Raw genomic sequence first — 16,317 nt, forward strand, 5'->3', positions numbered from 1 at the left:
GATAGAAGTGTAGCTGAGTATGAGGCTAAGTTCACAGAGTTGGCTAGGTTTGTACTAGACTATATGCACTCTGAAGCTTAGAGGGCAAGAAGGTTTCAACAAGGATTAAAGCCTGAGATTCACAGCGGAGTTGTGGCATTACAACTCAAGACGTATCCTTCTGTAGTTCAGGCCGTCTTAGTAATTAAATTTGATCAGAAGTTAGCCGCTAGAGAAAAAGAAGATAAGAAGCGCAAGATAGAGATGTGGAAGGAGCATCAGGTCAAGAAGGATCTAGCCAGAAGTCTCAGGAAAAGGTTGGTAGGAATAAGAATATAAAACTTAGAGGACAAAGTTTTTCTTTAAAAAGGATTAGTAACACCTCATTCAACTCCAACCAAGCCAAATTGGTCAAGTCACTTATAACGGAGTGTAAGCAATGTGGTAAAAGGCATGATGGAGTGTGTAAGACAAATACTAAATGCTTCAGGTGTGGACATAAAGGACACTATGCATCAGAGTGTAAAGTGGAAAATCCAGGAGTCACATGTTATAGTTGTGGCAAGGTGGGGCATATTGCCAAGAACTGTAGAAGTGTTTCCCGAGATAGCATGGGAAGTAGTCATCAAAAGGTCTGACATCTAGTACACCCAAGGTTAAGACTTATAATATGCGTAAAGGGTCAAGTGCTCAAGACACTGACAAGGAACCAGGGAAATGATTGATTTCCAGAAGAAGAAAATAGTAATATTTTCGGAAGTCGGTATTAGTATGAGTATCCGAGGGCATAAGAAAGAATGTAAGGCATAACTAGCGCATGTCGTGGATACCAAGAAGGAAGCACCTAAGTTGAAAGGAATTCAGATAGCAAGTGAAGTCCCAAAGGTTTAACCGGATTCCTACAGAATAGTTTTTTTGTTTCAATGAGTCGGTGTGCACCAGGATTACCTCGGAGCATGAGATAGGATCTCTCATTTGTACTGTATAGATTCGGGCTGGTGTCAAAAGCCCTATATCATATGACCCAGTAGGAACCAAGTAATCAGTTAAGGAAACTTAAGGATTGTGGGATGAAAGAATAATGAGACAAGGTGTATTCCGTGTTGTGCACTGATTTGGTTTATAGAAAAGAAGAATGGATGTATGAAGTTACGTGCTGATTATCAGAAGTTAGAAAAGTTGATGAATAGGAATAAGTAATCCCTGCATAGAATTGATTATCTATATAATTCAATTAAAGGAACATTTGGTTCTGGAAGGATGACTTAAGATCAAGCTACCGTCAGCTAAAGGTAAGCCTGAGGTCATGCTAAAGACTGTGTTTAGAATAAGGTATGGACGTTACGGGTTCTGGTGATATTATTTGGATTAGCAAATGCACCAGTCACGTTTAAAGATTTATTGAACAAAGTGTATACAGGAGTAACTGTAAGAGTATAAGTGTGTTTATTGATAACTTCCTCAGCTATTTAGAATCTAGAGAATCCATATAGAACGCCCAAGGATTTCCCTACGAAGGTTGAAAGGGGGCAACTGTATGTTGAGATTTCAAGGTATGAATTTTGGTTGAGGTTACCAAAAGATTATGGTTACCCTATTAACGATCACTCAAACAAAGCCAGTGTAGTAAAAGATATGTGAAAGAGTGGAAGTTAAAGTTTGAGTAACTGAGGGTGATAAAAAGCCACTGTATGAAGTTCATCCTCAGTATAAACTGATTGAAAAGATAAGGGAATTGTCAGGTTCCGAACTAGTTTAATAGATTGTGAATATGGAATATTGATTTGGGAAAGGTTAAAATTGACTGATGATATGCAAAGGGCGAATGCGGATTCGTGTCGGAAGGATATAAAGATAAAAGTTGGAACGTTAGTCTTGCTGAAAATTTTACCTTGGAAAGGAATAGTGAGATTTAGGCATCAAAGTAAGCTACGCCCAGGGATATCAGATTGTTTAAGATATTGAGGAAACAGGTAAAGTCGCCTATAGGCAAGCGCGGTTGCCATAGCTGTAACATACTTGTAGTATATTTTAATGTCTTCATGTCAGGGGAATATATCCTCGAATTGAATCAAGACCGTATGTACGAACCAATTTAGAACCTAGATTGAGACCTCGGGAATCAGTTTATATCTATAGTAAGTATGCTTTAAGTAAATCCTCGAGTAGATGTTAGTCCCTTAACAATATAGCAAGAATTACAGAAGGGGGGTTGAATGGAATTCTTGAACCTTTTTCTCGAAATAAAAATGTTCAACTCGATTATAGATATATTTGTTTTGATTAGCACAATGCGGAATGTAAACTTAATTGAATCAAAACATAAGTAATTAAAAACAAGAGTCTTTAAAAACTTTCTGGTGGATTTAAACAATTCAACCAAAGATATATATAATATATCGAGAGGACTCTGTGTGCAAGAATGCTCACAGCTGCTGACAAATTGAACTACTGAGAATACAGGAAATGCTAATGATTCTGCTTACAAAGATTTCTCTGTTTTTGTGTTTTCTCAGCTATCTCAGTTATTTTTCTATTTACTACTCTCTTGGTTTATATAATACTAAGATTACAAAGTTAAAAAGATTGAACAAATATAAAAACTCTGAGTCTTATGCTTTGCTGCTTTTCGTCCTCTATTACCCAGTTAATGGGCTTCCACAGTGTGTTTGTATACATCTCGACGGCTGTGTATCAGCTTTCACTGTTCAACTGTTGTTTGAATTCTTCATATGATCATCCGTTGACTTTCAGAACATCCGTTGATGGTTTAATTGATCATCCGTTGACTGCTATATTAACCATCTGTTGATAGTCATTTGATCATCCGTCGATGGATTTGTTAATCATCCGTCGGTAGCTATTTTGGCACTTGACTCTATTTCACTTATACAGAATTACAAGACATCATCTATGTACAATTAATCAACCTATTCTGCATATCTAGTTAAAGTCAACATGACTTATATGCTACTACAGATTCTATACAAAGGTGCATACATAACTATGCTATAAACTTATTATTACATAAGCTACTCACTCGATGGATAATAAGTTAATCATCCGTTGGGATTATAATGAGTTATCCGTCGGGACTATAATTCTTATCCGTCGAGTGCTACATAATTTCACTAAGTAAAATCTACTTAGATGTTTTGTTTATGAAATCATCAAGTACACAACATATGCACAACAATCTCCCCCAATTTATGTCTATTGGAATTGTAGCCATAAATTAAGAGATACTTGATGATAACAAAACATCCTGAACATACATCTTTAAAGATAAGTAGATAAACTAAAAGTGCTTCAATTAAACAAAATGTAGCTTTTCATCAGATTCATCAGATTCTGAGAGATCTAGCTTTTCTTACATTTCCAAGAGAGTCTCATTGCTAGAGATACTCAGTTGGTCTTCTAATCTGAAGAATCTTCTCACACCCTTGTCATCCATGAATTCCATCAACCAGTAGGGCCTTAGATGCACTCTTCTCCCTGTATATGGGATGATTAGTGTCTTTGGGAGTGCATATTTAGCTCTAACACTCCTCAGCTCTTCAATCTTCTTCAATACTAGTCTTCTTGCAGTTACATTAAACCCAAAGTTTTTCTTGAAGGATGAATAGACTTTAATCAGCACAGCTTGGCTTTCTTGAAGAATCCTGTGAAGTGGCCACTGAATCTCCCTTCCTCCTTTGTACTTGAACACCAACCTTTCAGGTAGGTTTCTGTATGCATCAATTGCCCTTACTTCATCCAGTTCATCCAGATAAAGATTTAGATATGAAAATTCTTTGATGTCACACAAGTACAAGTAGTCTCCCCTGTTGACCTTGGGTTGAGCTTTAACTACTGACTTGGATTTGAGAGGTGACAGCTTCACTTTCTTGACTACCCTTGACATTGTCCTTTTTGGCTTGCTAAGGATTGGTAAGCTGAAGTCAGGAATTGGTATGTTATTCCACTCTATTGGCTCATCCTTTGGCACAATAGGTTCACCATGTATGTTCCTGTAGGGATCCACCACCCTTATGTCTTCAAATACCACAGAAGGCTTTCATGCTTGAGTTGTAGCTGGTGTGGATTCCTTAGGAAATTGATCTTCCAATTCCTTGTCTACAACATCCAGTTTCCTTTTTGTTCTTCTAGCCAATTCTTTCTTCCTTGGGGATTTCTTCTGTTCTTCAATTTTCTTCTTTGATTCAGCAGCTTCAGATGGTTGAGAGGGAATTTGTTGAGAAGAATTTACAACCCGTAGCTTGGCCAAGATAGCAATCTGTTCTTTCTTTTGTTTAGAGTTCTTTGCATCTAGAGCATCTTGCCTCTTTTCCTGCTTTAATCTGGCTTTTTCTTCTTTCTTTGCTTGAGCAAATTGTGGATGTCCAGCTACCACACAAATTTCCTTTCCATTTCTGAATATCTTAGTAATTCTCCTTTTTGAAGCTGAATCAGTTGGATCTTTATAGAAGACAATAGATCTTGACAGAAGCTTCTTTTCATCAGGCTTGGGTGTCTCATACACCGTGTCCATGGGGTTCTTCCAAGATGATTTTGGATAATTTTCCCTTGGTTTAAGAATTGTTTCAGCCTTTGTAGACTTGATACAAGAAGATTGTCCTTTTTCCAGATAGTTCATGCTCATCTCATTCACACTGATTGGCTTGACATGAGAGTGATGGATGGCTGACTTAACTGGCTCCTTGACTAGTTCAAACTTTTTCTGTATCTCCTCATCAATCTTATTCCAGTTGATCAAACTTAACTTTCCTTTTTCAGCAACTTTCAAATTTGCTGCTGCTGCTTTAATTAGATCTATACCATCTGCAACTGTTGGCTTGGAGACAGTAATTGAAGGTACAATTACTTTGCTGATTTGTACTTGAAGTTTCTCCCCCTCAGTTGGTCCTTTCTCCCCCTTACTTGATTCTCTCTCCCCCTTTTTGTTATCATCAAGTTGAGGAGTTAGGCCTTGTGCTTTAGCCAGTTGCATGAGAAGATTTGTCTGAGTGTGCTGATTTTGAAGAAGGATAGCCACTGAATTCTCAATAACTTGAACTCTGTCTTCCAGCTTGGCTAGCTTCTTTTCAAAATCTGATTCTCTCCTCAGTCTCAGTAATAGATCTTGCATGGTACCATAAGGCATTACTAAATCCAGCTTCTCAGAATTATAAGTTTTCAAGTCAGCTATATCTCTTTTCAGTTCATCCACACTCAGATTCTGACTTAAGTGCTGGATCTTCATGAGATGTAGAGAGTCTAGGTGAGCTTGAAGAATGGCCTTGGTACCAGCATCTGAAGTTTCCTGAAGGGCCTTTTGAATAGCCATCACTTGCTTGACCAAAGATACACCAAATTGTCCTGGTGTAGATTCCTTTGTCCATGCCCATCCAGGTAAATTTGAAACAGAACTTGGGCCTTCATCTCCCCCTAAGTTCATGCTTCCATCCAAAGAATCAGAGTCATCATCATTAGAATTTATTCCAAATTCTTCAGATGGCTCACCAGCTTGAGAAAGCATCCTATTGACAGCAGCTTTATCTCTTTGAAGAGATTTTGAGGTGTGTACTAAATTCAAAGTATGTTCTGCCTCCACATTGCCCTGAGCAGCCAACAATTGATAGGCTGACACCGGATGAGTAAAAGTGTCAGCATCCAAGGAAATGTTATCAATTTTAGCTTTGTAATTTTGCTGAAATTGTCTTTCCTTTTCAGCATCATCCACAATCATTGACTCACTCGCAATGGCTGGATCCACCCTTATTTCTCCTGTACCTGCTTTCTCTTATAATCTCTCTTTTGTTGCATCAGGGTCTCACCCTGGCTCCCCACCCTCACACCCTCACCTTCACCTACTAAGGTGGGACTCCTCTCACTCACTTTTGCCAATCCTGAATAAATGGATTGCTGAGATTCACTCTTTTCCTCTCCTTTTGCGAGGGAGCAACCCAGCCTCTCACTCAATGCACTCTCCTCTCTCAGTCCCAAGAGTGACTGTATTACCACTAAATCTTCTGCACTAGAAATAATTGAAGTTTGAAGTTGTGCAGAGACACTCGACGGATAAGTGATTACCATCGGGTGAGTGGTAAAGCTATCCGACGGATAACTGTTGTTAAGCTTATCCGTCGGGATACAATCACTACTCTACGGATGAGCAATATCCATCGAGAGAGTAGAAATGAATGAGGTGGGAAGAGAAACTATTGTTGACTCTATGTTGATTGAAGTTATTTGAGGCACAAATGTCATAATAGTATCTGAAAGAATTGGCAAGTGAGCCAATAAATCATCTAAAAAATGATGCTCACTTGCACTAGATTTTGGCTTCCCCAACAGAGTTAAAGAAGGGGAATCAGAAATTGAAGTGTTTATCATATCCACTTCCAGAGAGTTTGTTGGTGAGTATGGTGTTTCAGAGGCTTCTATTCTAAGAGATTTTGGCTGTGACTCCACATTTATTGGAGCCACATCAAACTGAATTTGAGAAAGTGCAGGGATTGTGTCTTTAGCACCAGTTTGCACTGTGTGTGTGCCCTGTGCATCCCCAGTGGTTTTGGATTTCTTCTTTCTTGTGTAAGTTTGGGGTGAGCTTGTGTCCCTAACCCTTTTGGCCAGTGCTCTTGGCTGAGAGCTTTGTTCAATAGCCACATCCTTTTGGGAGGATGTAGCTAGAAGTGAGCTTTTGTCCTTTTTAACATTGCAGTTTGTTGGGAAACTGCAGTATGGCTAGGCTGGGATTCACTCAACTCTCCAACCTTATCCTTGGGGTTTCTTTGATGTTCACCCCTTCCCTCACCTTACTGACCCTCCTTCACACTCCCCTCTTTGGCTTTGGTGGATTTTTCAACTGGTACCTTTTGAGAGATACCAGAGGGATTTTTTTTGACTTGGATTTAGAAATTACAGTTGTTTTGGCAGCTTTGGTAGGCAACTGTTTGGTCATTGTCACAGTTGCCATAGCTACTCCTGAATTAAAAAAAATTGAGGAGATTGGAATAGTTGAGGGTATGGATGAACTTACCTCACTTACCTGAGGTGTCTGCATTACAGGAAAGTAGAACATTGGCACATCCCTATGATGGTTGGCTCTGTTCAAATCTGCAATGATTCTTCTCTCTTGAACCCAACAAGCTAATTTATTGTTTGGGTTCTCAAGTACAATCTCTTGACAAAGATGGTTAGCCAATATCATGAAAAATCTAGCATAATATACATTCTTTCCCCTTTTGGCTAACTCACCTAGTTTAAAACCTAACTCATACAAGACAAGGTCACTGAAATTGTAAAATTTATCTGTAACTAGCATGTATAGCATATTAAGCATGGAAATGTTCACAGAATCAAAATTACTGATTTTTCCAGAAAAAACTTTAGTCACAACATCACACATGAAACTCCATTCCTTCCTAAGACCTAATCTTCTAATATCACTTAGCTTAGTAGTAGGAAGTGCATAATACATGGAATTAAGCATATTGATAATATCAGTGTCATTGTGTCGTGAAGTTATATTATCATCAGGAATTTTGAAACATGCTTTTATCACATCGCTATTGATACAGAACTCATTACCTTTGATAGTTAGAGTGAGTAAATTGCAGTGGTCCACATCTCTTCAACAACTTCACAGAAAATTGTGGGTGATTCAAGCATGACATAACTTAACTTACAGTTCTTCACGAAGTCCATCATCTTGTGATAGTCTTCTGATTGCTGAATACCCTTATTGACCAAAGCAGTGAAGTTGTTCTTCTCATAAATGAACCCAGTCTGAGACATAATCTTTACTACAGGTGCCATTGTTAGAGAATGAAAGCTTGAAGAGAAGGAGAATATTTGCTTGAGAGAGAATGAAATAAAAGCAGTTGAATTTGAGAATGATAAAAGAAAATAATTAGAATGAAATAAGCTTTTATACTATCTAAAAAACAACGGATGAAAATAATAAAGAAAAGTAAATTACCCAATAGAAATTGCCTAAAATAGCCGTTTTAAATATAAACTGTAAAAATTCCACCCATTATCCGTTATGTAATGCTTACAAACTGTAAGTATACTCGATGGATAATGTTCAGGGAATTAACGGTTAAGATTTAGACAATTCGACAGATGAGGATAAACTATTATCCGTCGAGTTTTAAAAGATTCCAGAAAAGTAATTGATTTTTATTTGCAAATAGTATATCGACGGATGACTCAACTCGATAGATAATGGTCATCCGTCGAGATGCAAATTTTGACTTAGCCAAAATTTCATCCATGATTAAAAATCAGCTAAATTTCTGGCTACATTTCAACTTGCAAAATAACTCAGATAAATTCAAGAGTAATTAAGCATACCTAACTTACTTACCAACCTTGAAAAGGTGGATTCATCCAGTGGCTTGGTAAAGATATCTGCAAGTTGCTTCTCACTTGGAACAAAATGTAACTCTACAGTACCATTCATTACATGTTCCCTTATGAAATAATACTTGATGTCTATGTGCTTTGTCCTTGAATGTTGCACTGGATTTTCAGTGATGGCAATTGCACTTGTGTTATCACAGAAAATAGGAATCCTCTCAACTTGCAAACCATAGTCTAGCAATTGATTTTTCATCCATAAAATCTGTACACAGCAACTGCCAGCAGCAATATATTCAGCTTCAGCTGTAGAAGTAGAAACTGAATTTTTCTTTTTACTGAACCAGGACACAAGCTTGTTTCCTAGAAATTGACAAGTTCCTGTTGTGGTCTTTCTGTCAATTCTGCACCCTGCATAGTCTGCATCTGAATAACCAGTTAGATCAAAACCAGAATTTCTAGGATACCAAATGCCAAGTTTTGGTGTTCCCTTGATATATCTGAAAATTCTCTTAATAGCTATCAAGTGAGACTCTCTAGGATCAGCCTGAAATCTAGCACATAAACATGTAGCAAACATTATATCTAGCCTACTAACTGTTAAGTAAAGAAGTGAGCCAACCATGCCTCTATAGCTTGAAATATCCACAGACTTTTCAGTGGTGTTTAATTCAGGCTTAGTTGCAGTGGCTATGGGAGTTTTTGCAAATGTGCAATCCATTAGATCAAACTTCTTTAAAAGATCAAAAATATATTTAGTTTGACTAATGAATATTCCATCACTAACTTGCTTAACTTGTAAACCAAGAAAGTAAGTTAGTTCTCCCATCATACTCATTTCATACTTACTTTGCATCAGTTTGGCAAACTTTTTACAAAGTTTCTCATCTGTAGAGCCAAAAATAATATCATCTACATAAATTTGAACAAGTATGCTAGAGCCATTAACATTTCTGAAAAATAAAGTTTTATCTACAGTACCTCTTGTGAAGTGATTTTCCAAAAGGAACTTTGATAAAATGTCATACCAGGCTCTAGGTGTTTGCTTCAGTCCATAAAGTGCTTTCAGTAGATAATAGACATACTCTGGAAAATTTGGATCTTCAAAGCTAGGAGGTTGACTAACATACACTTCTTCCTCCAAATCTCCATTCAGAAAGGCACTTTTGACATCCATTTGATAGACCTTGAAATTGGCATGGGCTGCATAGGCTAACAAGATTCTGATGGCTCCAAGTCTTGCAACAGGAGTAAATGTTTCATCAAAATCTATTCCTTCTTGCTGGCAATAGACTTTAGCAACCAATTTGACTTTGTTCCTTACTACTATGCCATTTTCATCCATCTTGTTTCTGAATACCCATTTGGTGTCTATTGGATTCTTTCCTTTAGGCTTGGGTACCAGCTTCCATACTTTATTCCTTTCAAATTGGTTTAGCTCCTCCTGCATAACTAAAATCCAATCAGGATCTAACAAGGCTTCTTCTACCTTCTTTGGTTCTTCCTTTGACAGAAAGCTGCTGTATAGACATTCTTCTTGAGTTGCTCTCCTGGTTTGAACTCTAGAAGAAACATCACCAATAATCAGTTCAAAGGGGTGATCTTTTGTCCATTTCCTTGGTTGAGGTAGATTAGCCCTAGATGAAGAGACCTCAATGTTGTCTTGATGTGTGATTGAGTTTTGATTGCTGGAAACTCCCCCTGAGTTTAAGAATCTTTGATTTGAGAAAGGGGTACTTTCTATGGGTGATCTACCTTGACTTCCTGCTCCTTTAGATAACCCGACGGATGGTGAATTTTGAGTACCGATGGATGAGGCAGGTTGTCTTCCGATGGATAACACAGATTGCCTTCCGACGGATGAAGCATTATGTAACTCGACGGATGTTGAGTTTTGTGCTTCATTGGTGGTAGATTTGTCTGCATTATCTTTAGACACTATTTCTTGATCACTCTCATCATCACTTTCATCACTGACCATCTCAACATTGTCGAATTTGAGGCTCTCATGGTAATCTCCATCTTTCAGTCCTTCAATCTTTTTATCATCAAACACAACATGTATAGATTCCACAACAATGTTGGTTCTTAGATTGTAGACTCTATATGCTTTACCAAAAGCATATCCAACAAAAATTCCTTCATCTGCTTTAGCATCAAACTTCCCATTTTGATCAGTTTAATTTCTCAGAATATAGCATTTACAGCCAAAGACAAGAAGAAAGTTTAGAGTTGGCTTCTTGTTCTTGAACAATTGATAGGGAGTCATGCATCTTGCTTGATTAATCAGAGAGATGTTCTGAGTGTAGCATGCAGTGTTTATAGCTTCAGCCCAGAAATATGTTGGTAATATTGATTCTTCAAGCATTGTTTGAACTCAGTTCCATTGTCACTCCTGATTCTTCTAACTTTGAAATCAGGATGATTGTTAACTTGCCTTATGTGATTGATGATGATTTCACTAGCCTCATCTTTAGACTTTAGGAAATATGTCCAAGAGAACTTTGAAAAATCATCTACAATTAATAAGCAAAATCTTTTCTTTGAAATTGACAATACATTGACTGGTCCAAACAGATCCATGTGAAGCAGTTGTAGAGGCTCTTCAATTGTTGAATCAAGTTTTTTCCTGAATGATGCTTTGATCTGCTTCCCTTTTTGGCAGGCATCACACAGTCCATCCTTTGTAAACTCCACTAGAGGAATGCCTCTTACTAGTTCTTTCTTTACCAGCTCATTCATGGTCTTGAAGTTTAAATGGGATAGCTTCTTGTGCCATAGCCAACTTTCATCTTGACATGCTTTACTGAGAAGACAAGTTACAGATTCTGCTTTAGTTGAGTTGAAGTCAGCTAGGTACACATTTCCTCTTCTCACACCAGTGAGAACCACTTTGTTGTTTTGATTATTAGTCACAACACAGGCTCCTTTATTGAAGGTTACTGAGTTGTCTTTATCACAAAGCTGGCTGATACTCAACAGATTGTGTTTGAGACCATCCACTAAGGCAACCTCTTCAATGATGACATTATCCTTTGAAATCAAGCCATATCCCACAGTATAACCCTTGCTGTCATCTCCAAAAGTAATACTTGGGCCAGCTCTCTCCTTAAACTCTCTGAGCAGGGTAGAATCACCAGTCATGTGTCTTGAACATCCACTATCCAAGTACCAAAGATTCTTTCTGTTTCCCTGCACACATCAAAATCAAATCAAGTTGATTTTGGTACCCAAGTTTCCTTGGGTCCTGCCTTGTTAGCTTTCTTCTTTTGTTTCTTAGGTTTTATCTCATTTGACTTAAGAATTTCAGATTCTTCCTTCGTCAATTGGGTTGTACCTTTGAAACCACTAAATGCAACAGAATTATCATGCATGTTATGGCTAACAGGAAATGGCTTGCTTGGTGCAAACATGTTATTCCAGTAAGGCATGCTAAATGGCATTTGTTATGGATAAAAAACTAAGGTTATTATTTGCTGTATTTATTACTAAGATTCGGGAGCTCAAGGCCTTTAATGGCTGCTCTCGTGTTTTGTAGCTTAATTCTGCCTTTACGAGATGCCTACGTATCTCTGTGAATTAGAGAATCAAGCCAAAAAACGTAGTTCTGATCTGTGGGGTGAGGCCCCTTATATAGATGTTGGGAGTCCTTGAATAGGACTTGGTATAGGAGACTTGGTGGGCAAGTCTCATAATTAGAATGGACTTTGGAGTCCTAGTTAGTAGGAAACTGATTTCTTATCCTTTTAGGTCCCTTTGAGGCTAATCTGTAAGGATTTATATCCTTATCGGGACTCTTCTCAATAGCTGATTTTTCCCTTATTAATTAATTATGAAATTAATTAATAATCTGGGTTTTTGGGCCTTCTTTGTTCTATCAGGCCTGATCTGGTCCATCAGGCCTGATCAGCATGTTAACCTTTCTGGTCTGAATGTCATACATCTTCTTATTGGGCCTAGCAGTCCACACCTTGTACAATTAATGCAGTATTTAATTATACTATCATAATTTATTTATCCCTATCATTTGCCCCCCAACTTTTGGGAATCATTGATTAGGTTTCACAGAAGTTAAGTCTATTCATTCCCTTACAGGGTTTCGTTTTTGCGTAAAGTGTGGAGCGACCTACACATTTACAATGAATTTTTTTTTATTTAGGAATTATCTTAATTTCCAGGAATTTTTCCCTTATTTCCGGGATTTTTCCCTAATTTTCTGGATTTTTTCCTTAATTTCTGGATTTTTTCCCTAATATTTTGGGATTTTTCCCTAATTTTCTGGGGTTTTCCCTTAATGTCTGGATTTCCCCCCAATTTTTTGGGGTTTTCCCTTAATTTCTGGATTTTCCCCTAATTTTCTGGGATTTTCCCTAATTTTCTGGGATTTTTCCCTAATTTTCTGGATTTTTCCCTTAATTTCTGGATTTTCCCTAATTTTCTGGGATTTTCCCCTAATTTCCTGATTTTTCAGATTTCCAGCCCTTTTTCGACCAGGATCCTAGTCGACATTTCGACCTGGATCCTAGTCGAAATAGGGGTCAGTCTTGCCATCCTGGTCGAAGGAATTCGACTAGGATCCACGACCTGGAATTCGACCAGGATCCTAGTCGAACTTTCGACCTGGATCTAGGTCGAAAACTCCCCCACTTTTTTAGCTCCTGGTCTTGAGCCTATCGACTAGGATTTCGACCAGGATTCTAGTCGAAATTTCGACCTAAATCCTGTTCGAAAATTCTTTAATTCTCTTGCTTCCTGGTAGAAGGATTTCGACTAGGATCCACGACCTGGAATTCGACCAGGATCCTAGTCGAACTTCGACCTGGGTTTTTAATCCCCATTCTTGAAAGATGCTTGGTTTATTCGACCTCATTCCTGGTCGAAGTTTCGACCTCAATTCAGTCCTATTATTTTCGTTGATTTCGTGTGTCTAGTCGAAAAATTTCGGGCAGGATCCACGACCTGGAATTCGACCTGAATCCTGGTCTTTTTTACCCGTTATTTTTGGGTGCCTGTTCAAAAGTTTTCGGGCAGGATTCACGACCTGGATTTCGACCTGAATCCTGGTTTTCCACTAGCCTTCTTCATTTGGCTTTAATTTAAGGTATTGTATTTTCCAAATCCCAATTGGATTTGGGCCGGGCCTTCTTTATTGGGCCTTACTGGGTTTTTCCAAATCTTACTGGGCCTCTTTTATTGGGCTTTTCCAAATCTTACTGGGCCTCTTTTATTGGGCTTTTCCAAATCTTATTGGGCCTCTTTTATTGGGCTTTTCCAAATCTTACTGGGCCTCTTTTATTGGGCTTTTCCAAATCTTACTGGGCCTCTTTATTGATCTGGGCTTAATATTGATCTGGGCTTAATACACCCAGATTAGAATGCTCTAGAATTCCTAGGGATATTCTGGAATATTCCTTTTTCTGGGCTTTTTCCTATGGGCCTTTGTCCTTAATGGGCTTTCGTCCCTTCAACTTCCTTTTCCTCTTATATAAAGGAATGAGGAGAGGCTACTATTCCTCACCTTCTCATTTCTAAGTTTTCCTCTTTCTCCTCCTGCTAAGATTCTCAGAGCAATAACAGCAAGTTGGAGCTCAAAGCCTTTTTTAGGAGTGCTTCTTCAGGTAAAATTCCTCCCTTTGCTTTTCGTGTCTATTTTTCCATTGTGTGCCGTTTTAAGATAGCCTGTTTACGTGCCCCTTTCTTTTTTCAGATGGCTGACAAAAAAATGACTCGCTTGGCCAAGATGAACGTGGCTAGAAAGTCCAATGAATTTCCTATTCGATCGAGGTACACTTCCTTGATCGACATGATCAACACTCGAGGGGACGAGTACCCGTCTGATGCGAATCTGGACGCGCACGGCCATATTAGCGCTTTACGGGATCCCAAGGAGCTGTAAAAGTTGAGCAGCTGCTTCAAAATCAAGGAACCTTTTAAGCTGGTTCTTGCAGGTCCGGCCGACAGGGCCTGCCAGTGGAAAAAGGACGCGCTATGTGTCTATAGGGATACTCTAAGGGCAGGTATCAGACTCCCTTTTCATCCCTTCATTCCTTTGTTACTGGTTGATGTGGGCATCAGCCCTTGCCAACTCCCCCCCAATTCTTGGAGGCTTATTCCGTGCTACCAGTCACAATGTGCCAAGCACAAGGTTCCTACTTCCGTTGCCGTTTTCAGGAAAATTTTCCAGTTCAAAAACAACCCTGATAAAAGTCCGGGTTGGGTTTCTCTAAACCAGCGCCCCACTATCCCCCATATTGTGAATGGGAAGTCCATCCCCGACAACAACTTGGGGTGGAAGAAAGATTTTTTGTTCATTGTTTGGGAAGGTGGAGATTGGGGCACCCTGTTTCGGTCGTCCTTTGGGCTGGCCGTGGATGGGAGCCCAAATGATATAACTTTGACTGAGGAGGAGACTAGAGCTTTCAACCTCCTTACGTAAGACAATGGGACTTCCCATTCTTGGGACCTTATCCGGGAGACCGTCCTGGTAGAATGCGGCCTCTCGCCCATCCATAAGAAAAGTAAGTTCCCTTCCTTACCTCCTTTTTATTTCCTTCATTTTCTATTCCATTGATTTTTCAACTTACTTCGTTTGTTGCAGTGGCTGAGAAGATTGAGGAGGCTACCAAGCCTAAGGACCTGGAGACAACCAGGATGAAGAGGGCTGGAAAGGTCTTTAAAGACCCACGCCTTGGTGACCGCTTCCCTGAGTTCCTTCTTCAAGCAATGGAACCGGGCGAGGAAGGCCCTAGCCAGGTTTTGCGCACCAAGCAGAGGCCAGGGGCCTATTTTCAACCTGCTTGGGGGATCCGGGGCAAGGATTCAATCGTTGGCGGCACGGCGCTGTCCAAGGAATGGTCCAAGCATTCCATCTCCCCGGTGGATTATCAAGACTTTGTCCTTCAACAAGACTTAGAGGAGAATGAGCTTTTCGGAGCCCAGGCTTTGGCGACGGTACATCCTTTACCTATGCCGTTCATACTTGCCTTTTCATGTTTCTTTTCTCATACTTTTGTTGCTTCTCTTGCAGGCTAACGCCCACTTCCAAAGGGCAATTCACCAAGCTAAGGCTTGGAAGGTTGGCCTGGAAGATGCTAACAAGAAGTTGGAGGAGGCCAACCAGAGAATAGAGGCCCTTGAAGCTCAGCTGGCCTCTTCCACTTCTGACCTGGAAACGGCCCGGGCCGAAAATGTTATTCTGAAGGCGCAGAAAGATAAAGCCTTTGACGGCTGGATGGACACCCAGGAGTTCAAAGACTTAATGGTGGAGCACGATGCCCTTCTTCACCCAGTTAGCTATAAAGAAGGCTGGGATGTTGCTGTAGAGGCCGTCCAAGATGAGTTTCCAGAAATCCTTGAGTAGTCCTCCTTTTCTTGCCCTGTGCGAGTCCCGGAGCTTGGGGGTGTTACTGACAAGCTGGTTGATTTGATCAAAGACGGCCCTTCGGGGAGCTCAGGCCACAAGAGGAAAGAACTCGAGTCCAGCTCTGGGGAGGAGGAGACTTCTTCCGAAGAAGATTCTGTGCCTGCTGTGAAGAAGGTCAGGGTGGAAGAGCCTCCAAGGGCTGCGCCTCAGAATCCAGTGTCTCCCGCATCATCCAAAGCATCCGAACGTGGTTCTGATGGGACCTCTACGGGGACTTCTGAGGGGACAACTGAGACGTCCGAGGAGATTTCGGATAGTGGTTCCGAAGAATCCGAGGCTTCCGAGGCCTAAGTTTTTTTTTGTATATCTTTTTTCGAAACAATATGTGAATTTAGTTTATGACAGAAGTTATTACCCTTCGGGGCTATATTAGATATGCTGTTTTCCTTATTTGCCTCTTTCTTCTTTACAATACTTAATATGCACTTAAACTTTAAGCATCCATAGATTGAGAAATAATTTCAAACTCTTTAATACGAAGTCTGGTTTTCCAAAACCTTACACAACATGGGTTCGACCCTAATCAACAATAACTAGACAACGTAAATTCTACTGGAATATAAAATCCT

Source organism: Apium graveolens, chromosome 5, assembly GCF_009905375.1.
Source record: "Apium graveolens cultivar Ventura chromosome 5, ASM990537v1, whole genome shotgun sequence".
NCBI classification, from domain to species: domain Eukaryota; kingdom Viridiplantae; phylum Streptophyta; class Magnoliopsida; order Apiales; family Apiaceae; genus Apium; species Apium graveolens.